A 24,581-nucleotide genomic window follows, 5' to 3' on the forward strand; every position below is an offset into this window, starting at 1 on the left:
TTGACATGTAAAATCTGTGGAGTCACTGCCTCTTTACCTTTAACTCAAGAGAGAAAGCTCACAGAATGAGTCATAAGGCCCTTATTAGTCAGTGTTATTCTTGCACAAGCCAAGATTTAAGGGGTGAGGAAAAAGTCCTGAGAGTTTCCATTGACTTTGTCTTGTCTTTCACAAGTATCTGCACAGCCTACACATATACTCTTTCTTACCAATTATTTCCACCTGGATCTGGATCAGAGCTGCCGTACTGTCCTTTCAAATCAGATCTAATCTTTCCCTGCAAACAGTCCTGTCATAATAACATGACAGGTTGCCGAGCATACCGTAATCTTTCTGGAGGGATTTGCACATGACACCTGAGCTGCAAATGAGGCTCCTCAAAGACTCGAGGTCAGAGAGAATGCTACGCAAGTCCCTTTGCCCTGCTGTTGGCGAGGTTTTGATCCGAGCACTGGGCGGTTGGACCTGCGCTGTCCCTTTTGAATGCTAATGAATGATGTCTTCAAAGAAGCAGCGCTCCCCAAAGTCACCTTACACTATTGGGCCTGATGTCAAAGAGGACTTCACACAAACAGTAGTGTGTGCAGACATCAGTGTACTGGGTTTTTACACAATAGTAATTTACATAGTTCAGCAAGGCACTGTGAGAGCACATCCTACATCAACCCAATGGTGCAAACATGACGTGTGCTAGTTGGATGAGAACAGACTGAGGAAGAAGAAATATATTTTAGAGCAAACTTTAGCAAAGTTACCTAACAAACACTGCAACACAGTTTCCTTTTCTTCCTCTCTAAATTTGACTCGCACCCCAGCGCACAAGCTAACACATTGTATCGCCCACTTAGATCGCGATCAGACAGAGCGTGTTTGCAGGTTGCAAAAAGTGAGGCGCACTGCCTCGATCACACCAGTTGCGTCTTTTTTTTCTTCTTGCAACAGTAGGCAACCATCGAATCGCCCGTCCTCAACCAATCATTATTTAGCTGGGAAGGTAAATGACGTTGGGCACTTTTTTTCCCACTCTGAGTTGAACATTTTCAACTCGTGTCTGGTCTGACTGGAAAACTGAGACTCTTGTGGATTCAACGAGCCCAATTTTACTCATGTGTGATGATGTTAGTCGGACTATAGTCTCCCATTGCCAGACCTTCCTCCACAGCGCTGCGGAGGAAGGTCCGGCTAGTCCCCACAACATTGGGAGAAAAATGTGCTGTGGTTTATTGGCATTTCTTTAAATCAATCTGTATCGTCTTGGCGCTCAGCACTTATGGTGTCTCTGCAAAAATAGTCTCAGGAAGGAACTTGTTTTGTGTATGTTCAAAAGTTGTTTTAGTCGTGCAACCGAAAACTCAGATTTGACAGACAGTTTAGCTAGCTGTCTCGATTAACCCTGCAGAGATCTGAGGAGTAGTTAACCCTAGTACTCATAAATTGACCGGAGTTTAGAATGCCGACACAAAGAAAGCAAAAGCTGAGGGACATCCAGCTGAAAATTAGGGACTTCCGGCGGCACCTGAACAATCCAGGATATTGAACATCGTCGATATAGATTAGTCGGACTATATAACTGTTAGTCCCCATTGTAGCCATTTCATAGGATTATGATTATTATTATTTTTTTTTACTTGACCTCACTGTATAAAATGACGTATTGTGACCTCTAGAGTAATCACAGCTTCATGAAACTTTACAAACACAAACTAGAGACCTGTGGCATTCAGATGATGTCTGGTTTCCTAGGTGTATTGACATTAAAAGGGTTTCTGAGCAATTGAGCAACAAACTGTGAAAAAGTGCTTGCCATCCATTGAAGAAAAAGGCTATCGCCAGACGAAGCTCTATCTTTTAAGATTGAACATTAGTCTGAGGAGTCTGCTCTGTATTTTCTACTGCACAAGAGGCATGATCAACGGGCATAGTTCATATGACTCTGTAAATTGGATAGTCCTTCAACCAATCAGACCAACGATCCCGGTGACTTAGTAACAGGTTGCTGTGCTACGGTGGCCCCTATGTTGAAAACAAGAAACTGCTTGGTCGCTTCTCTATCGTCATCGTGTTAATAGCTCGCCAGGTGGATAAGCCAGTATGTGATTGGTGCCCGCAAAATTGTTACGGAAGCAGGATAGATAAATGTACAGGTTTCCAGCCTGAGCTGCAGGGAAATCAAATCACCGACAGATCGGGCTGGGTTTACCCAGTCTAGGCAATTCTTGAAGAAATCTCCAAATGTCAAAGGTGTTTCATTAAAAATCAAAGCATTGATTTTAAGATGTTGTTCCTTAAGGTCTTGATGTCTTAATGAGGTATTTTGGAGGGATTTATGACCATTTTTATTATTTATCAATTCTTGAGCGGTCAAAACGGGTTATATTTTCAATCCAAAAACAACTTATGAGACATAATTGAGCATGAGAACGGCCATCAAAAAAGTAAACCGAAAAAAAGTGTGTGTTTGTTGGCCTGGAGTGCTGTTAAGTTTCCCGGCCTAAATTATTATCCCAGTCCAGCTGTGGGGGCAGAAGTTCTGACCATGCATGACAGAAAAGTTTGCACGTCATGTGATTAAGATATTGTAAAGATCTTCAAGACAGTTAGAGACCTATAGTGTGACAGCACACCGTTTAAAACCCTAACAGGGTGATCCATCTAGGAGATGAGTCAGAGTATTTATAGTCTCATTTGCATGCAAGATATATGATAAAGCCACATACAGTAATAGACTGTGTAAGTTGAGCCCTCCAGTGCCGACCACAAGATGGAATATTTTAGCTCATGACAAGTTGGTATGTATTATGTATGCAAGGGTAATAACACATTTTAAATTCCAAAATCTTTGTTGTTGTTAAATCTGTTTTGGAATGAGGATTACATAAAGAGCTTGGGCCTGAAGCACATGTTTGTCTCCTGTCAGGTTGTAATGCACTCGCTTATGCATGTAGGTTGTAAATGGTAAACTAGCTGGATTACATCCAAAACACACTTCCAAAACAAGCTTAATATGACATCATTTTATCTCGCATCACACAGCCATGCAAAGCCGCTGTGCATTATCTTTCCTGTTTACACAAAGCGATATTCCTTCGCATGCAAAAGATCAAATGACAGGGGATTTGTTTTACACCATTTCTCCCCTCGGAATGCGTGCAACATTTATTTACCTACAGTACAATATTTCTGGCCTTTTCTGGTAAAATAATCACTCAGGAAGTTCTTTGGAAAACCTTCAAGTGCATTCACCTCAGCAGAACGACAATCCATGTACGTAGGCGGTGTTGTAGCGGTGACACTTTGGTTGAGGGTCAGTCCTTATTGACAAAGGATGGCATTTTAAAAGGTCAGCCCATACCGTATGAATACATGCTACTGCCTCTTTCTTATTATTTCTACGCATGGCACACACACTTTACTTTTTTTTTTCTTCTGGCAAATAACCACTGGGTCAGGATTGCATGTAAATAGCAAACAACCCCATTACTGTTATACTGTTTTGACTGTTGCATTTTACAGTTTATATTTGTCTGATTCTGGAACCTTAGAAGCATCACTTGACTATTGGATAAAAACAGGCTATGTTCAAATCAATTGGACTGTTTGAACAACCTTCACACAAAAAGCCAATGCATTTGTCAACAAGACAGTTTTATCATCATGAAAGGCATATTAACCCAAGGGTCATTTATTGTCCATTTATAGAAATAAATAAAAGGTCAAATTAAGGTTAAGAGGTTGAGCAACGCCAGGATCAGACTACACTATTTTTTGTCTTTCACTATGTCAATATGTCAGACTAGACAGACATATTGCCAAGAAATATTGCTGTGTCTTAGACAGAAGAGTGGCAACACTACAAGTATCACACCGACCAGCCCCCAGACCGATTATTGCGTGCTGTTGAGAAGATCACGCATGAGTTCATAGGTCGACTCTTTGGTGGAGCAGCAGCCTCTCAAAAACTTACAAAAATCTTTTGAACTGACGTTGTAGATATGAAATAAAAACAGATTCAGCAACTGCATGGTCTATTTTGAAATCCGGGAGCCCCCACATGTAGCGTTCGTCCAATCAGGTGCAGCCATCGTGGTTGTAGGAAGCCTATATGAGCACTGTGTGTATCTTTCCTCCACCAGACAGCAGCGTCTCTCCTTTTTCGCCATGTTTACATATGTGCACCAGAGAGGCAGGGAGCACTCTCTCTTCCAATTGGTCAATGTCAAGGAACACGTCGTAGAACATGTCGCACTCATAAACAGTATATAAGAATGGACCAACAGATCCCATTGCTCTGGATGGAGACCAGTGAAGGATATTAGAAGCACTTTTTCGGTGAGCGCTGAGCATTACTCAGCAGCCTCCAACTGAGAGAGATGAAGTAAATGTGACGTGAGCAACCTGTCTGAAAGTTGGAAGTCTTCTGGTAGCTGTGCCAAGAGAAATCTCAATCATTCCCAATGAGACGGAGAGCGTAGGTATATGTTAAGAGATAACATGGGCACAGGCTAATTATTGCTAACTAAAATGATAGTTAACATTAGTAATTAAACCTAAACAGCTCATGTAAGTCGAAACTGCCTGCGAGCTTCTCCTGTACTATACGGTAATTCCTCTACTATGTGACACAATCGTTAGCCTATTTTTACAAAAAGGTTTGCTGTGGAGCCATAACGTGAGGTACAAGGTAATGGAGCCTTTAACACATTGTCGTGTTTCTTTAGAAATAAACAATGGACAAATAGAGTCTTTAAACGCTTCAGATGTAAAGTTATTCGCTGTCAAAGTGACGTCAAAATGAATGGCAGTCAATGGAATGCTAACAGGAGGTGATCGTTTTGTAGCATCAAAATGGCGCCATAGGAGGTTCGAGTTCTGAAGCCAAACTTACCCCCTTGGTCGCACTAGGGGGGAAAAGACAATTGTGACATGACCCAGACGTTGATTGGTGATCTTTGATTATGTCACACTACAAGAGGTAAAGGCACACGTTTGTCGGTCCCGATCGTCATTATCGGGCAAGACTTTGAACGCTTTTCTGCGACGTGTCTGTCAGGTCAAAATCGAGCTGAATTTGTGTAGTCTGATCCTGGCATGAGAGATGATTCACTGTAAGTTTTGTTGTAGTAATGGTGCTAACTTGTAAGTAAAGGTGCCAATGCCTGTGGTCTGATCTCAGTTGCTAAGTGCTTCAGTGTGACAGCCAGCCACCAGACTCTGCTTTCTGTCAGGGTTAATCACAGCTGATGAGGGAAGTTGACACATTTTGACACTGACATATGGAAAACACGGAAAATGCCTCATTCAACACAATTTGACACAGGTTAAAAGTATTCCCCTGGCTATCCCACATGCCGGTGTCTTACCGGCGGCTGAACATGTTTAAAGAGCACCTTAATATCAACTGGAAATCCTGTTTTTTACTGACTTCCAGGGATTGAAGTTTTCAACTCTCTGCAGTGATGTAAGTGTCCTCAGGGTGTGTTCAGTGCACCTTGACATCACTGTTGGGTGTGGTTTGTTGAACTGGTAACCATGCCCAACAGTTATTAAAACCTCAAACTCTCAACCAAAAAGGTCATCCTTATGGAAGCAAAAAAGGTTGAATTTTGAGTTTATTTTGATGTATTCAATTTAATTATATGTATTTGGAAAATGTAAGCACTATTAAATTCCTAATGTTGAAATGAAATACCGCTGAATATATGGCATCGGAATACTTTACTTTGACAAGCATCCACCCAAATGTATGTCGTTTGAATTCTCCTCGTTAAAATGTTTAGCAGGTAATTTTCAAGTTGTTTAATTTAGATATATTTTCTTTCAGGTTTACAAATTCAGATAGAGGTTCAGGTGAGATTACTTGAATTTAATGGGCGTTCATTTTTTTTCTCTGAATTTTCTATCTGAAATTATGATCTAAAAATAACAATACTCATAACCCAATACAAGTGATTTTTAACCACACACGGGGTGAATGGAGCGGGTCAGTGTGACTGCTTTATGTAAATGAACAAACTTTGCATGTCACAACCTTGCACTACAGTAGTCTAGGCATTACATACAGTATATGTCAATGCTTAAAGCCCTTAAGTGGTGCACACTTTATTTTCTAATGTCTAACAACAAGATGTAGATTGTGCACTAGTCTTATAACAGAAAATGGACATAAGATCAAAGAATCCTTTGTTCTTTCTATCAGGGAACTCTGCACTCAAACACATTTGCAGACTCCTGAGCCTATCAGACTGCATACAGTACTGTACAGCAGGTACATGATTCAAGAGAAACAATGAAAAGTTTCATGCTGTTAGCTATAAAGGCTCTACCCCTGATTGTAGTACCTGGTAATTATGTTGTCATTGCTGAGCTCTGTGTGTGACACACAAAAGATTTTTTTTGCCAACAAACACCAGACAGTATTCCTGCCTGCCAACCTATACTGTCATGGACATATTTCAGTACATCACAAAGCTCACAATACACCCACAATACCGTCTAAAAGCTTCATAAATACCTGGAGATTTATAGAGGATGGACAAAGGCTTATAGTAATCATTCATGTAAGTTACACAGTGATAACTCAGATTCTTATACATATGAAATAATTTCATGGAAATCTTAACTTTCTTACATAAATTAGCATTAGCAAAAAAAACATTATGAAGAAAGTTAGGTCGTCCATAGTCTCGCTTTGCCAGACCTTCCTCCACTGCGGCGCTGCAGCAGAGGGTCTGGCTAGTCCACACAGCATTCCAGGATGGGAGAAAAACGTGCTCTGGTTTATTTGCATTTCTTTAAACCAATCACAATTGTCATGGGCAGTGCTAAGCTGCGCACAAAGCCGTTGCAAAATATTCTCTGGAAGGAACTTGTTTTGGTGGAACATGTGTACGTTCAAAAGTTGTTTTACTCGTGCGAGAGGAAACTCAGATTGGACAGATAGTCTAGCTAGCTGTCTGGATTTACCCTGCAGAGATCTGAGAAGAAGTTAATCATAGTCCTCATAAATCGACTGGGGTTTAAAACTACAACACAAAGAAAGCGAAAGGAAACGGACATCGGCGAAAAGACATGCACCTGAGCAATCCCCAAAGCGGAACTTCGTGGATAAAGACTAAATGTCTCCCTACTCCTCACTGATCACTGCTACACCAATGCTGCCTCCACCACCCAAGCCTCCACCTTCCTAGTTTAGAGTGTTAACATGACTTACAAGTTTAAAAGTGTTTTTAATGTCTTGATTTGGGCCGACTCTTGTATACAGGGGGGTTTCAGCACTGTGCTCCCCGTTTTAGCTTAGCATGCTGCTTGGCTGATCCAGGGAGCATTATTAGCGCAGAGCCTTCAGCACCATGTATAACTGTATTTCCATTTGTTGCAATAAATGGTTAAATCCATGACGAGAGTGTTCCTGACCAAACAATCATTCCCCGAAAGAACCAGGCAGGCCTGCCTTTCAAATGTTCTTCAACACTTGCCATTTTCAGCAACTAACTTGTTAGCTCGAAGTTTCTTGATGTTCCCTGAAACCAACAGAGTTTTTCATCGAATTTGATCAATGTCTGTGTCACATCTGTCTTGAAAACACACATCAAATATTCAATTACATATTCACAATGCTTTCAGTCAGGGAAATATGACTGAACGAATAGCTTTCATTCTCTTTGATGAAACACTGATGTTTGTTGATAACATTCTGCTGCAAACCAGCTGCTGATGGCAATAACAAGATGCTGAAGCACAATAATAGCAGAAAGAGCCCTAGAGAGACATGAATATAGAGTAGGGTATGATGCTCTGATGAGGCAAATGAGAAGTTGCTCCACATTTGCATGATGTGGGACTGGAGTTGTCTGGCAGTACAATATATGTCATACGTTAATTAGATGGAGAAAAGCGCATCTGTCTATCAATAGCTCCTTTGATCAATAAAACATGAAAAGCTTTGTCAGTCGCATTCTAAAAAAAGACCAGTGGGTTGTTGTTTTTTTCTTTTCTGTTTGATTACTGGAACAGGGGGGAACTATATTTCCAGATGATTTTCTCAAAATGTACGAGTAGTTCTCTGCAGATCACTATTATTTTTAATTAAGTTTTAAAAATGGCTAAGTGCCTTGTTGTTTATGTCGTTATTAATCATATTTTTCTAACTCTGTGGCCTCTGAAAGATGTGTACAGTACTGTATGTATTGTAGTCATTTGTTTTGTGTTTTCTCTATTTACTATGAATGTTATACTAAATTTGTATTTCACAGCTGTGTATATAATATTGACCTTTCATGCAAATCCTCCCTGAGTAGGTGGTTATATATTGTAAAATATCAGTGTTTAGTCTTTATGTCTCACACGTTGTGTCACTGTGTCTCAATCCTCCTGAGATCTCTCCGGCAGTGATGCAATTAAGAGCTTGTCTTCCAAATGGTCACCTGTTGGGTTGAGCAGCACTTATACAATAATCTTTAGCTGGTGAGAATTATTCTGCATCATTAAACCCAGGCAGTGATTTCAGATAATTCTATATCAGTCTGTAATTCATTTGATGTTAACATAATCCTTAACAGTGCAATTAACCCAAGTGGGAGTGTAAGAGGGAAATTAAGGGAAAACAAAATCTGTTATTCTACAGTAGTTAGCATAAGAAAACTCCCAGGAAGATGAAAATGTTCCCGAGACAGCATGACATGTCAGTGTACGCCCCCACTATAGCTTGATCGTGCTTCTACTTGCTGCATCTATTAAGAGCTTAATTTAGGTAAAGATGCATTTTAACAATTCAGATACTGTGTTCAAGATCCCTTGCAGGGATACAGAGTTCGATATAAAAAGCAGATAAATGCAACTGTGTAATTTCACAAAGGGGTTTAACCAATATGGCAAGCTAACAGTATCCAGATTTTAATAAAGCACAACAGCTGAAAACCATTTTTTTTTAAATACAGATGTTCAATATCTTTACATTTTATTATTTAGATATGCATTTAATTTTGCCCTGTGGAGTTTTACTGTATACAAAAAATTATGTTTACAGTAAATATGACACTAAAATGTATCCTGTGTATCCTTGAAGTCTAACAAACGTGTTGAATTCAACCTTCCTGAATAAATATGTGCAAAGCCAATTTAATGGACATTCTGAATCCTGCACAATGCTGCCTTTCTCTGCAAATTACCTCAAACTGTAGATCAGTGTGACACCACTGGAAGGATTAAGGATGGCATGCGCATCCTTGTGTGCGCGTATGATACAAACAAAATAGGCACCAACACATAACAAACTGCTCTATAGCTCTACTAGAGCTCAGAAACTCCTCAGAGTCATGATGCATGACCCAACGACTTGATTAATAGTATGTTCTGCCACAATGCTGGGGCTATGCAAACCAGCTTTTATGGAAATCTGTTTGGGAGATATCTTGCTTTGGACCAAAGTTTTATACAAACAGACAAATTAATGAACAGACTAAACCAAACAATTGATATAAGCTGTGTTAGCAACCGTTCCCTATCATGGAAATGGTGCACTATATAGTGTTTTCGCCATTTTGTAGTGGTGTTCGAATTCTCCGCAGTAAATTTCATTCACTATATAGTCCACCATGAAATACCCACAATGTACAGCTAATTTGAGTGTACGTATGATTTTACTCCTGTATCCCACAGTGTGTTTTCCCCGGAGGAGAAGAAAAAGCAGAAGCACCAGCACAAAATTTAGGTGCACCCAAATTTGTCCTTGCGTCGCCATTAACGCCACAATTTCAAGGTCACCTTTTTATCACGCTCCACATACATTCATATATATATATATTATGTCAATTATTTTAAACAAGAATAAGGAGTTGGTAATTTTTTATTTTTTTATTAGAAGCACAATTATACTGTACTCAAAGTCTTATAGCGGGTCCCCCCTTGCTGTTAAATGCCCCTCAGATGGCCAACACCTGTAATTTGGCCTTCTTCCCCTTTGGCCTTGGCTAAACATTGCCACACTCCCTAGCATCAAAATTCTCCAAACTGGGCCCCTCCACACTGATTCTTATCAGATTTTCCACTAGTCCAGGACTAAAATCTTTTTTTTAATTTGAGAATGTTTTTATGTTACATATTGTTTGTGTTGTGAAGCAACGGATGTGGCACTGTGTCCAAGACAAATTTCCCCTCGGGGACAATAAAGTGTATTCTATTCTTTTGTATAAAAATCATATCTCTGTATTTTTTGGCTGAATGGCGATACACAATATATATCTCTATCTCTAATATATATATTTTTACAAAGTGGGCTAAATGTTCAGTTTTAAGTCAAAGCCACTTTTCACAAGCTCTTTTATTAAAACAGATGTCATTAAAATAAAATGCAAAGACAGGGTTTCCTTCCCAATTTGAAAATGTACAGCTGCAACACATGTAAATTATCTGAAATAAATAGCCTGGGATATATTTAAAAAAAATATATCTCTGAGAAAGCTCCTTCACTTGTTTTCAATAACAATAACAGACCCGGATAGCCCAGTAGCTCATATAGGAGGGGGAGTACAATGGACTGAATCGTATGCTACTCACAGAGTGATGGCTGACTTATTATGAATGGGTCCAGCACGGGTCGAATGCGCTTTTGCGGGGTCAGCGGCGCTACTTGTATGAAATGTCTATCGTCCCTGGCTGCGCTGCATTTTTATGAAATATGATAATGTGGCCATGGGTCACATCTCTCACCCTGTTCCAGCAGGCTCCGTCTCACACGCTATTAGCCTACTCAACGAACTGAAGTTAGTTGCATTTAATAACTTCTAATGCGTTTTTCGCCATGGCGGCCGCAATAACAGAGAGTTACCAGTGGAAACACTGGTACCAATACAGGTTTCCCTCTCATACTTAACAATATACAGCTGTGTTAATAACAATAAAAACTGTAGACAAATGTCAGCAGTTTGGACCGGCGGCGCTGTGTCTCTCCATGTTGCAGGGAGCCGGCCCATGTGTGAGTGAATGGGGGCGGGGCTGCGCGGAGGAGAGATCCAAACAGGCACGGCTTTACAGAAGGAATGGGTCATGTAACGCAACATTAAACCATATCTATATAAACAACATCGCTTCGTTCGTGGAGAGGCAGCGGATGAGAGGACGTTAGGTTCACCGGTGCGACCTAGGAAAAATCTTAGTCGCACCCTTACAAATTTTAACAAACAAATTGGTCGCACTCTAGAGCCCTGCTACCACACAAGGCCTTTGGATTTCAACAGGCTAAATAGAGGATGAGACAAAAATCTACAGGTCACAGAACCATAGAAAGCTAGAAGTTTGTGGAACACAGCTGGGTTGTTTTTCATCATGACTTAAAAAAAAAAGAATAGCCCGGTTGCCCTTCTTTTCTCAATCAATACTTTTTAATCAAGGCCGTCTTTTTTATGGTGACTGTATGCTGAGAAAACCTATTGCTTCCAATGTCTGACAATCGAGATTTTTGAGATCTAATTTCACATTCTGTTAAGAGTCTTTGATAGGATGATGGCCCAGGAGTGATCATGAGCTGTGGGATGAAATGCATGAATGAGTTGCTGATATTCATCTTGCTTTGTCAGAGATACGGTTAGCTTTTCTGCACTTCCAGTTAACGATAACTAATAACTGACTGGTTCAATTTCATACCATTATACATGCTTCCCTTGTGGCTACCTTTATTTCTTTAGAGCAAGAAAGTGTATCTGCAAAGGCCATCACTGTATTGAAATGAACTCGCAATATACCGCTTGTTCATGACAAAAAAAAGTTTTTTCATGAGCACATTAATCACAACACTGAGCGTAATTATGGAGCCACCAGGACCTTTTCAGTACATCTCTGTGAAATGACTTGGCTGCTCTCTGAAATGTGAAATGCATCAGCACTAAACATTTTGGCAGCCTGCATCCTTGTCTGACAAAATGAATGTTTGATGGTAATTGTTCATAAGCTTGGTGTGTAACTATGCCTGCGTAATTGTTTGAGTTCCTCTTGTTCATTTGATCACTTTGCTGCTCTTCTCCTCTGACATTGTTTTTGGATGCATGGGAATCAATATTAATATACTTAGTGTGCTGATATTGTGGATTGATAGCATGACTGCAGGAAATCTTGCATATTAGCACATATGGAATTCCAATATGATCAAGATTGCTACTTTATTGACAACCTGGTAAACCTGGACTACTATATACACTTTGCAATTCTTTGCATCAATGTTGTTAGAGGATTCAGTAACCCCACGATCCCCCATCGGGATCAATTTTAGGTTCCAAGTGCTCTTTAAGAAGTAGTCTGACTGACATATTGAGTTAGGGCAAATACTGTGTTCTTGTCATATTTGTAGACTGTAATTACAATAAGCTGAGGGGGAAAAACAAGTATGTCAGGCTCCAAATTCTAATGCGCAGCTGGATATATCAGGATTTTTTTACATATACAATATCTCTAATTTGGTGAAAAGAATGACAGCAGTGTCCAAGTGGCAAAATGGCTGCAAACACTCAATTTCTGGCAGTGACATCTAAATAAAAATGAATACTAATGCAACTGATTCAGCTAATTAAAACAAATCTTTTACATTGTATCTGGTTTCACTTTTTAACAAACCAATACACAAATAGCTAATTAAGGCTCCATTTCCATTCCTGGTGTGACAGGCTAACCCTCTTGAGTGCTCCCAAATCAGGATAGAATGTGATTTCCCTTTTAATTCTGCTGCCACGGTGTGAATGCAACATAACAGCCCTTTCACAACAGCATTTCACTTGGTGAAATCAGATCATTTTAATGAAATCTCACAAATCAGCGGATTTATGCAAGTAAAATCTGTGAATCGTTCCTGTCTAGTGCAATGTTGGTGACATGGAAATTCCAGCTGTTGACTAATAGCAAGCTGTCTTGATAAAGCTGAGGGAATGGAGAGCCGGAGAGTCCAAAATGTAAGAAGCATTCATTGCTAATTAGCTGTGTTGCACCATTGACTTTTATTTGAGGCAAGACACCACAGGCAAAAACTGCTTTTTCATGCACTGGTCAACTTTGAGCCATTTTGCTTCTATAACATGTCTTCTTAACTAGTGGAAAGAAAACATCCAAAATATACATATAGGTGTTTGTTCTACAACACTCCTCTCCTAAATTCACCAAAAAGTAGCATTAGATAATGTCTCATTTGAATATTTTAATATATATATATATATTTTAACTTGTAATACAATTTTTTTTTTTTTTTGTATTCATTTAAAAGGAATCAACTGTGGAAGTCTCAATTTCTCTTAGTTGAAATGTTTACCCCATAGCCCTGCAGCTGTCTGCATGCTGTCTCCCATTTATTTACCCCCATTTATGTCTTAATTGTATCTGCTCCACAAACAAGGCATGGCTTTGATTCAAGCTATGAGAGTCAATGGGAAAAATATGCCTTTTTGAAAAAAATAACTGTGTGAATGAATCGTTACTTTAGCGACCAAGCTGCTAGCTAGCTAAGGTAGCTATTATGACTGTGACTAACAACCGTTAGCATGTTCCGGTTAGCTCACCAGCTACAGTAGTTCACTAGCCTTAAATAGTCCATATGTCCACAAGCCTTTAGCATCGCCTATTCGGAAAGGACAGATTATCACTGTGCAACTTTCTGGTGTAACCATATAGTACACTAGGCAATCCTTTGTTACTTATTATGGGTATATTATGAAGATAATGAAGAGAATATGTCATCTGACCATAAAAGTAAGGCCCAGCATGATTGGATATGTCCATTTTAAATCTGAAAAAATACAACCTTATTAATTTGTGCTACTCATCTTGATTACATATGTGTAAATGCTGGCAACACTTTTTGGCCTGCACATTACCATATTATAACGTCATAATCCAGCCACAACAATGAGATTGTAAGCATTTGAAATAGGTTTATTCATTACGCGTTCTTGTTCCAGGTATCCAGTTGGTTAGCTAGCTCATACACAGTGAGTGACACCACGGGCTTTGTTTCACCGGAGATATCTGCATTTCATTCTTTCTACCCCAATCCCTCCTGTGTATCTGTATCTATCAAAGAAAAGAAAAAAACATGTAGCACTTCATTAAACCACAGCCTACCGTAACACAAATAAAAGTATTTCTGGGTAGCAGCACATTGTGAAACCCCGGGCACTGTCTAACCGACCGGCACTTCACTGTCTCAACCGTAATGATGCAAGCATGGGAAACAACACGCCTGATTACATGGCTGACTTACGGTTTCATCCACACATGGGAGGCAGGTGAACAAGATTCACAAATTGTGCTGCTTCAGGGGAGTGCACAGCTAATATACAGCAGTACTTAAGCCACAGAAGGATTGTTGAGGAAGTGGTTGATGTGATCCTGCACTCTTCGTCCGTGGGGCTTGTGCTACTGTTCATCAACCTGGGTGACACTTTTGGGACAAGTTCATAAACAGCTGCTGTTGGAGGCTGAGCTATTTAGGGATCTTACCATCAAGACTTTTTCTCATCAAAGCCCAGTCAGAAAAGGCAGAAAAAAAACCATTTTGCAGCACAGAAGATTCTCTGCTACAGTTTTCAGCCAGTTTTTATATAATCTGCACGGCTGTGGGATGTAGCAGATTTTGTTTAACTGTCAAGTTTGCTTAAGATCTTTGAACTCAATTTGTTTGGGTAATATTTAAAGCACATCACATATCTCCCCTTATTCTTTTCACAGATCTCCTAGGAAAGGCTTTCAAACACACCCACTCTCAAAGCTATCTGCAGAGGAAACACTGTATCCCTGCATTTTTGTCTCTTGACAATATATAGATACAGTGCCTTGCGAAAGTATTCGGCCCCCTTGAACTTTTCGACCTTTTGCCACATTTCAGGCCTCAAACATAAAGATATAAAACTGTAATTTTTTGTGAAGAATCAACAACAAGTGGGACACAATCATGAAGTGGAACGAAATTTATTGGATATTTCAAACCTTTTAAACAAATAAAAAACTGAAATATTGGGCGTGCAAAATTATTCAGCCCCCTTAAGTTAATACTTTGTAGCGCCACCTTTTGCTGCGATTACAGCTGTAAGTCGCTTGGGGTATGTCTCTATCAGTTTTGCACATCGAGAGACTGACATTTTTGCCCATTCCTCCTTGCAAAACAGCTCGAGCTCAGTGAGGTTGGATGGAGAGCGTTTGTGAACAGCAGTTTTCAATTCTTTCCACAGATTCTCGATTGGATTCAGGTCTGGACTTTGACTTGGCCATTCTAACACCTGGATATGTTTATTTGTGAACCATTCCATTGTAGATTTTGCTTTATGTTTTGGATCATTGTCTTGTTGGAAGACAAATCTCCGTCCCAGTCTCAGGTCTTTTGCAGACTCCATCAGGTTTTCTTCCAGAATGGTCCTGTATTTGGCTTCATCCATCTTCCCATCAATTTTAACCATCTTCCCTGTCCCTGCTGAAGAAAAGCAGGCCCAAACCATGATGCTGCCACCACCATGTTTGACAGTGGGGATGGTGTGTTCAGGGTGATGAGCTGTGTTGCTTTTCGCCAAACATAACGTTTTGCATTGTTGCCAAAAGTTCGATTTTGGTTTCATCTGACCACAGCACCTTCTTCCACATGTTTGGTGTGTCTCCCAGGTGGCTTTTGGCAAACTTTAAACGACACTTTTTATGGATATCTTTAAGAAATGGCTTTCTTCTTGCCACTCTTCCATAAAGGCCAGATTTGTGCAGTATACGACTGATTGTTGTCCTATGGACAGAGTCTCCCACCTCAGCTGTAGATCTCTGCAGTTCATCCAGAGTGATCATGGGCCTCTTGGCTGCATCTCTGATCAGTCTTCTCATTGTATGAGCTGAAAGTTTAGAGGGACGGCCGGGCCGTCGTCGTAGATTTGTAGTGGTCTGATACTCCTTCCATTTCAATATTATCGCGCTTGCACAGTGCTCCTTGGGATGTTTAAAGCTTGGGAAATCTTTTTGTATCCAAATCCGGCTTTAAACTTCTCCACAACAGTATCTCGGACCTGCCTGGTGTGTTCCTTGTTCTTCATGATGCTCTCTGCGCTTTACACGGACCTCTGAGACTATCACAGAGCAGGTGCATTTATACGGAGACTTGATTACACACAGGTGGATTCTGTTTATCATCATTAGTCATTTAGGTCAACATTGGATCATTCAGAGATCCTCACTGAACTTCTGGAGAGAGTTTGCTGCACTAAAAGTAAAGGGGCTGAATAATTTTGCACGCCCACTTTTTCAGTTTTTTATTTGTTAAAAAAGTTTGAAATAGCCAATGAATTTCGTTCCACTTCATAATTGGGACCCACTTGTTGTTGATTCTTCACAAAAAATTACAGTTTTATATCTTTATGTTTGAGGCCTGAAATGTGGCAAAAGGTCGAAACGTTCAAGGGGGCCGAATACTTTCGCAAGGCACTGTATAGTGTTAAACAGTGCATCCACGCAATATTCCACATTATATGTTGGTCCCACCAGCCAAGGTTGGACTGGGACAAAAACATCATCCCCGTCATTTTTGGCTCAGATTGGCCCACCAAAATCGATCAGAAACCACCCACTAGTACAGCTTGCTACACTAACTGCAAAAAACAATGCCAAATAGATTATGCTGCAATATTTGACATTGACTAGTCTGTATCCAAGACCTTCCACTTCCGGGATTGATCCGGTGCCGCGTGTCCTTCTTTTCGGCCAGAAGTCCGTAACCTAACACTTTCCTTGTGTTGGAATTTTAAACTCCAGTGGATTTATGAGGACTACGGTAAACTGCTCCTCAGATCTCTGTAGGGTAAATCCAGACAGCTAGCTATAGACTATCTGTCCAATCTGAGTTTTCTCTTGCACGACTAAAACAACTTTTGAATGACACGTTCCACCAAAACAAGTTTCTTCCTGAGGCTATTTTGCAACTGCTCGGTGGCTCCGTGCGGTACTTAGCGCCGCCCATGACGATTGTGATTGGTTTAAAGAAATGCCGATAAACCAGAGCACATTTTCCAGAATGCTGTGTGGACTAGCTAGACCCTCTTCTCGGCGCTGTGGAGGTAGGTCTGGCAATGCAAGACTAGACATTGACTGACTGAGTGACCACCAGCAGTAAGTAACAGTCTCACTTTATGAAAGTGTTACAATTATGTTATCTTATTGTCATCTACATTAATTGAATTAATCATCATCATGGCATATCATGGCACACAGCTAATCCTCCCTCTCTGTAAGTCCTTGTTAATCATGAAGCTTTGCCATGCTTACCGCTTCAACTACCCTCTCCTCCTGCTCACTCTGTCCCTCCTTGGCTTCCCTGTCACATGCCTGCTTCTCTGCCTGGCAGTGGCCATGGCCAGCCGCCTCGCCGACTTCAAGTTCCACCCATACCTGTCAAGTATCCCGTTTTGGCCGGGAAAGTCACGTATTTTACCCTTCTTTTCCCGTAAATCTCCCGTATTTTAACCTGCGTTATTAAAAAATAATAATAGCCCGGGCCCGAGCGGAGTAAAAAAAAAATAAAACATTCCCAATCTGAGCTCTGTCACTAGCCTCGCGATAACCTGTAGTAGGCAGTAGCCCATAGATATATGGGCAGTAGCCTACTACAGGTACTGTAGGTGGCAGTTGTCGCGAGGTTAGTCTGTGAGGTCAGATGATGAGTGACAACGCGGGGGGAAAAAAAAAACAGAGACGGATGATGGACGCTACGACAGAGCCAAAACTTATGAAGGCTTTACTATGCATTCCCCATAGCAATGTAAGTTCAGAAAGGGTGTTTAGCATGGTACGAAAGATTGTTACAGAGAATAGGAGGACAAACAACAGAACTGTCTGCGCTCTACTCTTATGTAACATGAACCACTCTGGCCCCGCCCACAAATACACTCCTTCCAAAACAGTCTTAAAGAATGCAAAGTCTGCTACACATTTGTACAATAACTCACTAAAAGAGTAAAGAAAAGTCATGTGAAATGAAAAGAAAAACTGTAAAAGAAAAGCAATATGAAATGAAAAGAATGTGTGGAATGAAAATAAAATGTAAATGTAAAGACAAGCAATGTTATAAATTGTAAATGTTTTCAGCATTCTGCATCAAGTGGTGATTTTAGCTTTCTTGTACACCTGTCTTAAAATGTGAGCCATACTCGAGCTTGGTTGGGGTTGTGGGACTGCTCGCGGTGGGCGCTGGAAAATTTCCCTTATTTTCAAATCCAAAACTTGACAGGTATGGTTCCACAGATGGGGAGGGCTGGAGCCAGTAACCATGTAATTGGGCCAGCCAAGTGTCAGTATAGAAAATGAAACAATGGCCCCTGCTTTATGGGCCAAAGTATTACTTTTTTTTTTTATTAAATTAAATTATATATCCTACCATAGTTCAATATGTCAACTCACATGGAATGTTTTATTATGTAAATGTAATTGTCTACCCACGAGCTTCGCAGTGGTGAGTGACAATAATACGGTTGATGCTAGGGCAGAGGTGCGGCATATGAAGTAAATATGAACAGCATGGGATGGTTGTCGCAGCAGCAGTAGATATAAATGATGTAGATGTATCAGTAAGTGAACAACATAGCTTTTAAGTGGCAGAAATGGCAGCAAAAGAGGGAGTACTGTAACAAAGTCAACTTTTACTGCTGAAAACTTTTTTTCATTTGACCAAAATTGATCTAATTAGAAATACGATAACAGATATGATCAATGCCTCAATCACTGAGGCTGACGACAACATTCTTTCCCAATTTACCATTATCTCCCCAGAATCATTCATGAGCATAGTTACCACTTCTAAATCCACCACATGTTCATTAGACCCAATTCCAACCAGTTTATTTAAGGAATTACTACCTGTTTTTCTCAGTTCCTGTCTTCTCATTGTAAATAGGTAATTATCAACAGGTTTAGTTCCATCTGCCTTTAAAAAAGCAATTATTAAACCACTACTAAAAAAGCCAAACATGGATTCACAAATCTTGCAGAACTACAGACCAATATCAAATCTACCATTCATGTAAAAAATACTCGAAAGAGCTGTCGCTGGCCAACTCACAGTCCATCTATCCCAGAATAGTCTATTTGAGAAATTTCAGTCCGGTTTCCGTTCCTGTCATTCCACTGAAACAGCTCTGACCAGAATGATAAACGACCTACTGTTAACAGTAGACTCTGGGCAAATTTCTCTTCTCTTGATCTAAGCGCCGTTAAAAACTGTTAAAAACCTTGGTTTTATTTTCGACTCTCAGCTAAACTTCCGAGATCACATTAAGTCTGTTACAAAAACTGCTTTCTACCATCTGAGCAATATTGCAAAGATTAGATCGATTTTAACAAAGCGTGATGCAGAAACTCTGTTTCATGCCTTTGTGTCTTCTAGGCTAGACTACTGCAATGCCCTGTTTTCCGGCCTCCCTGCATGTTCACTTAGAAGCCTGCAGTTCGTCCAAAATGCAGCAGCCAGAGTATTGACAAGGACCAGGAGATATGACCACATAACTCCTGTCTTAACGTCACTCCACTGACTACCCATACAGGCAAGAGCAGATTTTAAAATCCTTCTTTTAACCTTGAAATCGTTGAATGGCCTTGCACCCTTGTACCTAGCCAAACTGATTAAACCCTATACCCCCGCACGACCACTCCGCTCCCTGGGTACCAATCTTTTAGAAATTCCTAGGGTCAAAAAGATATCGGCAGGTCACCGTGCCTTTTCTTATCGAGCTCCACACCTCTGGAATAACCTTCCGTTATATGTCAGAGAAGCCAGCTCTATCGCCACTTTAAATCAAAACTCAAAACATTTCTTTTTTCAAAACATTTTGGACCATTACAATGACTTCCTCTATCTTCTGTTTTTACCCTTGTACCACTTTTTAATTTGTTTTTGTGTGTGTGTATATACCCGCAATGATTTTGGATGTATTTTGTATTTTAATTCTAATTTTTTACTGAATTCCCTGTTGTACAGTGTCTTGAGACCATGTCTTATGGTGATATTGCAGTTGAAATAAATTTGAATTGAATTGAATTGAGTGAGAAGTACTGATGGCTTACGTATGGCACCATAATCGAAATAGTATATGTATGTTGTCGTGAAAGAGGTATTCAATGTATAAGTAGCAGCAAACTCCAGATGACTGTCTAAACTAGCTTGTAGGCTTTGCTTCATTGACCCTTCCCTAACCTTAACAATACTCTAGTTTCTGCAGATAAAGGACTCTGAGGTGTAGAAGGACTTTTTCTGTCCCTTCTGCCATTGCACTGCTGAAGAAACCATCTCGCTGACCTTGTTTAGATCTGTTGTCGTTGTTGTAAATGTGCTTGTTTCTATGTGTCTATATACCTATCTTTATGTTGCCATGTGCATGAAACAGACTGAAAACAAATCTCCCTCATGGTACAATAAATATCTATCTATCTATCTATCTATCTATCTATCTATCTATCTATCTATCTATCTATCTATCTATCTATCTAGTTGCCGTGCACTGATATCATCAAGAGAAATTATTTTATGGTTTTGCTGAATTGTCCCATGTCAACATTTTGTACGCCTCATATGTTGTTACAAACCTCTGTGATATATTTCAAGGAGTACTTGTATAGAGGAAAAGTTAAACTAAATGATTTGCCACTATGCAAATAATGCACATACCAAAACAAATGTCAGGCTGTGCTATGTGAGAACTCACCATCAAACAGGCACCCATCATTCAGCATCTGACTATTCAAGCTCACCCTAAAACCCACCAAAACCAATTCAATCATCACACATCATGTCAGCCTCTCAATAACAATCAAATATTTCATGCTCCACAAATTAGATGAATATTTTTGTCTCTTTTATTTACTTGGAATGAAAAAAAACTTGTTAAATGATGGCCTGTCATTCTAAATTAAAAGATGTCAAAATGCATTATTTGCCAATCTGTGTGTGTTTGACACAGTCATGACTTCAAAAGTGGAAACTTGAATGTAAAAAAAATTGAATGTAAAAAAAAACATTAAGTTTCAAGTCCAAACAACACTTTAGTCAAATAGCCCCAGCCTCATTACAATGTAATACAATCAGTTCACAATCAGTCCACAGAGAGTTAGACTTCACTTATTCAACATGTTGAGGACTGACATATTGAGATCACATCAATATTCCATTGCCTATTATTAAAATTCATATTATGGAGGACAAAGTGTGTGTGTGTGTGTGGGGGGGGGGGGGATCTTTATTTGGCAAATCAATTAGTCTGTGTTTAATGTAATATACCTATTATTGTCCTCCTACAGGCAAGGACTCTGTTCCTGGATAGACAGAAAGCAGCAGGAAAAGCAGACATTTCCTTGAGGACTACAGTGTTGATTTTAGATTTTTGATATTCATTGATTATTCACACACAATTTAGTGATTATGTTTTTGTCTTTATATAGATTGTAGTTAAATATTGATTAAAGGTCCCATGACATGGTGCTCTTTGGATGCTTTTATATAGACCTTAGTAGTCCCCTAATACTGTATCTGAAGTCTCTTTCCCGAAATTCAGCCTTGGTGCAGAATTACAGCCACTACAGCCAGTCTCACAATGAGCTTTCCTTAGTATGTCCCATTTCTGTGTCTGTAGCTATTGAGGAGGAGAGAGTGGGGGGCAAGGTGGAGGTTGGGGGTGTGGCCTTGACCAACTGCCACTTTGCTGGTTTGAAAGCCATGATGTCTCTCTCTCATGGGTGGGCCAAATTCTCTGGGCGGGCAAAGCAGAGAAAGGGGAGGTAACCTAGATCGGTCCATCTGAGCTTTCATTTTCTCAAAGGCAGAGCAGGATACCCAGGGCTTGGTTTACACCTGTTGACCATAGGCAGGCTTGGGGAACTCATATTAATGTTAAAAAACCTCATAAAGTGAAATGTTCATGCCATGGGACCTTTAAGAGTTATCACCTGTATGCACATGAAATTGCTCTCAAACCTGTAATAATAAGCTAAATGAACACTTTATAAATGTTATAACAGTTTTTTATGTTTCCCACTAGGGTATTGCATGCATCGAATACACATACTGACCCAGGAGGCACTTAAGCGTATTTATAGAGCCTCTATTTGTGTTCCTGTGCAAACGTCTTATTTACAACCTGGATTGATACTATCCATATAATGGGTTGTCAACTATTAATGTTACTGAAGGTCATTAAACAAACGGTTTTCAAGCAGCCCTGCTGTATTATAGAACATGCTTCCCCATAAGGATACAAACATATACACATATATTCATATTTCTAATGCAGGATTTAATTGGATTGGCTAAATAAGCAAAATGAGTGTGCAGAGATGTTTCCTTATTTGAACCCCCTGTATGTATTAGAAGGTGAATGTAGAGGCTGATAGATCTCACACCCCACAGCTCATTACTTTTATTATTTAGTTCATTAGCACAAGCTTTACAAATACTGCTGCTCTGTGTCATCGCTGCCAATAACGTTTAACACCACTGTCGTCAAACTAGAGGCCACACTGAATTCATTTATGAAGTGAAAACCAATTACCTGACAGCTACATGTAACTCGCTTAAATGTCGCAATCACAAATGCTTTCCAGGTAAAAGGCTTAATACTTGATATAACTTATGGTATTTGTTAATGGTTCACATTGTCCATCCAGATTAACACATATTCTGATGGTCCATGAGCAAGAATCAGTGAATGAAAAAATTATCTGGATTATTTGGTAAGATCAGCAAGCATGATGAGACCAAATCATATATATATATATATATATTATATATATATATGAATGAATACCTCCCTGCCAATGAATCCCAATTTACAGTCGGTCTGTGTTTTCACCTGACCCTGCTTGTCCTTCACATTGCCCTGGGATTGTCAACCTATAAAACAGGTATTATTATTCTTAGCTAGTGACGTAATTTGGTGGAATATTCTACAAGCACTGTGTGCCAGGCATCAGTCCTAAGGGGAATGTCACGGCCCTAACCTCATCTCCTGCTATCGCTGTGAGCTGTTCACATTCACCAGCAGAAATGAGGAAAATGATGGGAAAGCAGACGCACAGAGCAATGATGGAAAGAAGGAAGGGACAAAAGACAGAAGAGAGGACGGTAAAATGGAGAGAGGAGGAAGGAGGGAAGGAACAAAAGACAGAAGAGAGGAAGGTAAAACGGAATGAGGAGGGATGGGAGAGGAGGAAGGAGGGAAGGAACAAAAGACAGAAGGAAGAAAGGAAGGTTGGGAGGCAGGGAGGAAGGAAAGATGTAATGAAGAGGGAGAAGAGGAAGGAAGATAGGAACCAAAGACAGGTGGTAGGGAGGGAAAAAATGACAGGAGGGAGAAAACTAGGAACAAAAGGAAGAAAGGAGAAAAAGACATTAAGAAGGAAGGAAGGAAGGCAGGCTGGAGAGAGTTGAGGGGCTCAGTGAATGTAGAACTGATTGATTCCTGCCAGAGCTGTCTGTGCTAAATCCCTCCTTCCTCACTGCCTGAATATATATGAAAGAGGACGGCTCGCCAACTCTCCGTGAAAATAAATATTAAAGGAAGGAAGTAAGGAATAACGGTAAAGACTGAAGTAAGCAAAGAAACACTGACAGACTTATCCTCTTGGACATTTTACATTGACTTTCAATTTACTCTTCACCTTAAAGCAACTTTGAAAAGTCAAATCAACCTGTGCGATCACAATTCTTGACAACTCCATATGCCTGATGCCCTGACGCAGACACATGTCGGCTGAGGAATTACACAGGGAACATGATCCTGCCAGGACAACTTTCCAGGACTGACACTTTAAAAGCTTTTTTGAAACGGATGTCAACATTCATATAAAAACAGTCAGACATCCAGGCTATCAGCTTTTTTTCCTTTTTCCAAGGCAGTTGCTAAATAACGTGTAAATGCAACACTGCATTAAAGCATGCTGCAGTGACTGTACAGTAGTTGGCAGCATGCAAAGAAGGTCACAAGTGGCTCTCTTCTCTTATGCAATTAACCCAGTTTCTCAGTGAAGCAGCACATCTATGGGGAAGCAATTAAAATCAAAATTCTTCCCAGTGTGTGGACTTCACAGAGGGAAGAAAAAAAACCTTGGACAGTCCAACATTTGTTTGGAGATGTTGGTTAGAGATTTTCTTTAGACATCTGAAATAAAAAAAAAAGGGATAAAGGACGACGGAACCAATGCGATAAAGAAAACAAAATACGAGGGAAGGAACAGTGAAATAAACTAAATTAGAGAGACATAAGAAGGAAGAAAGATAAGAAAGAGCAAAAGGACATTGTCAATTGACTTCCCCCCCCCCAATCTGATTAGTTTCATCATGATTTTGTTAAAAGATCTATTCTCTGTTAAATATTGAACAGATTCTTAATTTATTCTCCAATTATTTGTTATATGAGTGGAGGCAGCTCATGCATACAATCTCATCAACTCCCTTCACTCCTCCTAATACAAACACAGACAATAGATAGGAAGAGCCTCCATCTATTTATTTGTATCCTCTGTGTGTGTGTGTGTGTGTGTGTGTGTGTGTGTGTGTGTGTGTGTGTGTGTGTGTGTGTGTGTGTGTGTGTGTGTGT

General features: G+C 40.0%; 1 protein-coding gene across 2 annotated transcripts in view; it reads right to left on the reverse strand.

Moving 5' to 3' along the window:
* The window catches only part of LOC120549715 (leucine-rich repeat and fibronectin type-III domain-containing protein 2), a 157,361-nt gene that overhangs the window by 77,707 nt on the left and 55,073 nt on the right, over window positions 1–24,581 (reverse strand). The gene's annotated exons all lie outside the window — the stretch shown is intronic.

This window comes from Perca fluviatilis, chromosome 20 (genome assembly GCF_010015445.1).
Source record: "Perca fluviatilis chromosome 20, GENO_Pfluv_1.0, whole genome shotgun sequence".
Taxonomy (NCBI): Eukaryota; Metazoa; Chordata; class Actinopteri; order Perciformes; family Percidae; genus Perca; species Perca fluviatilis.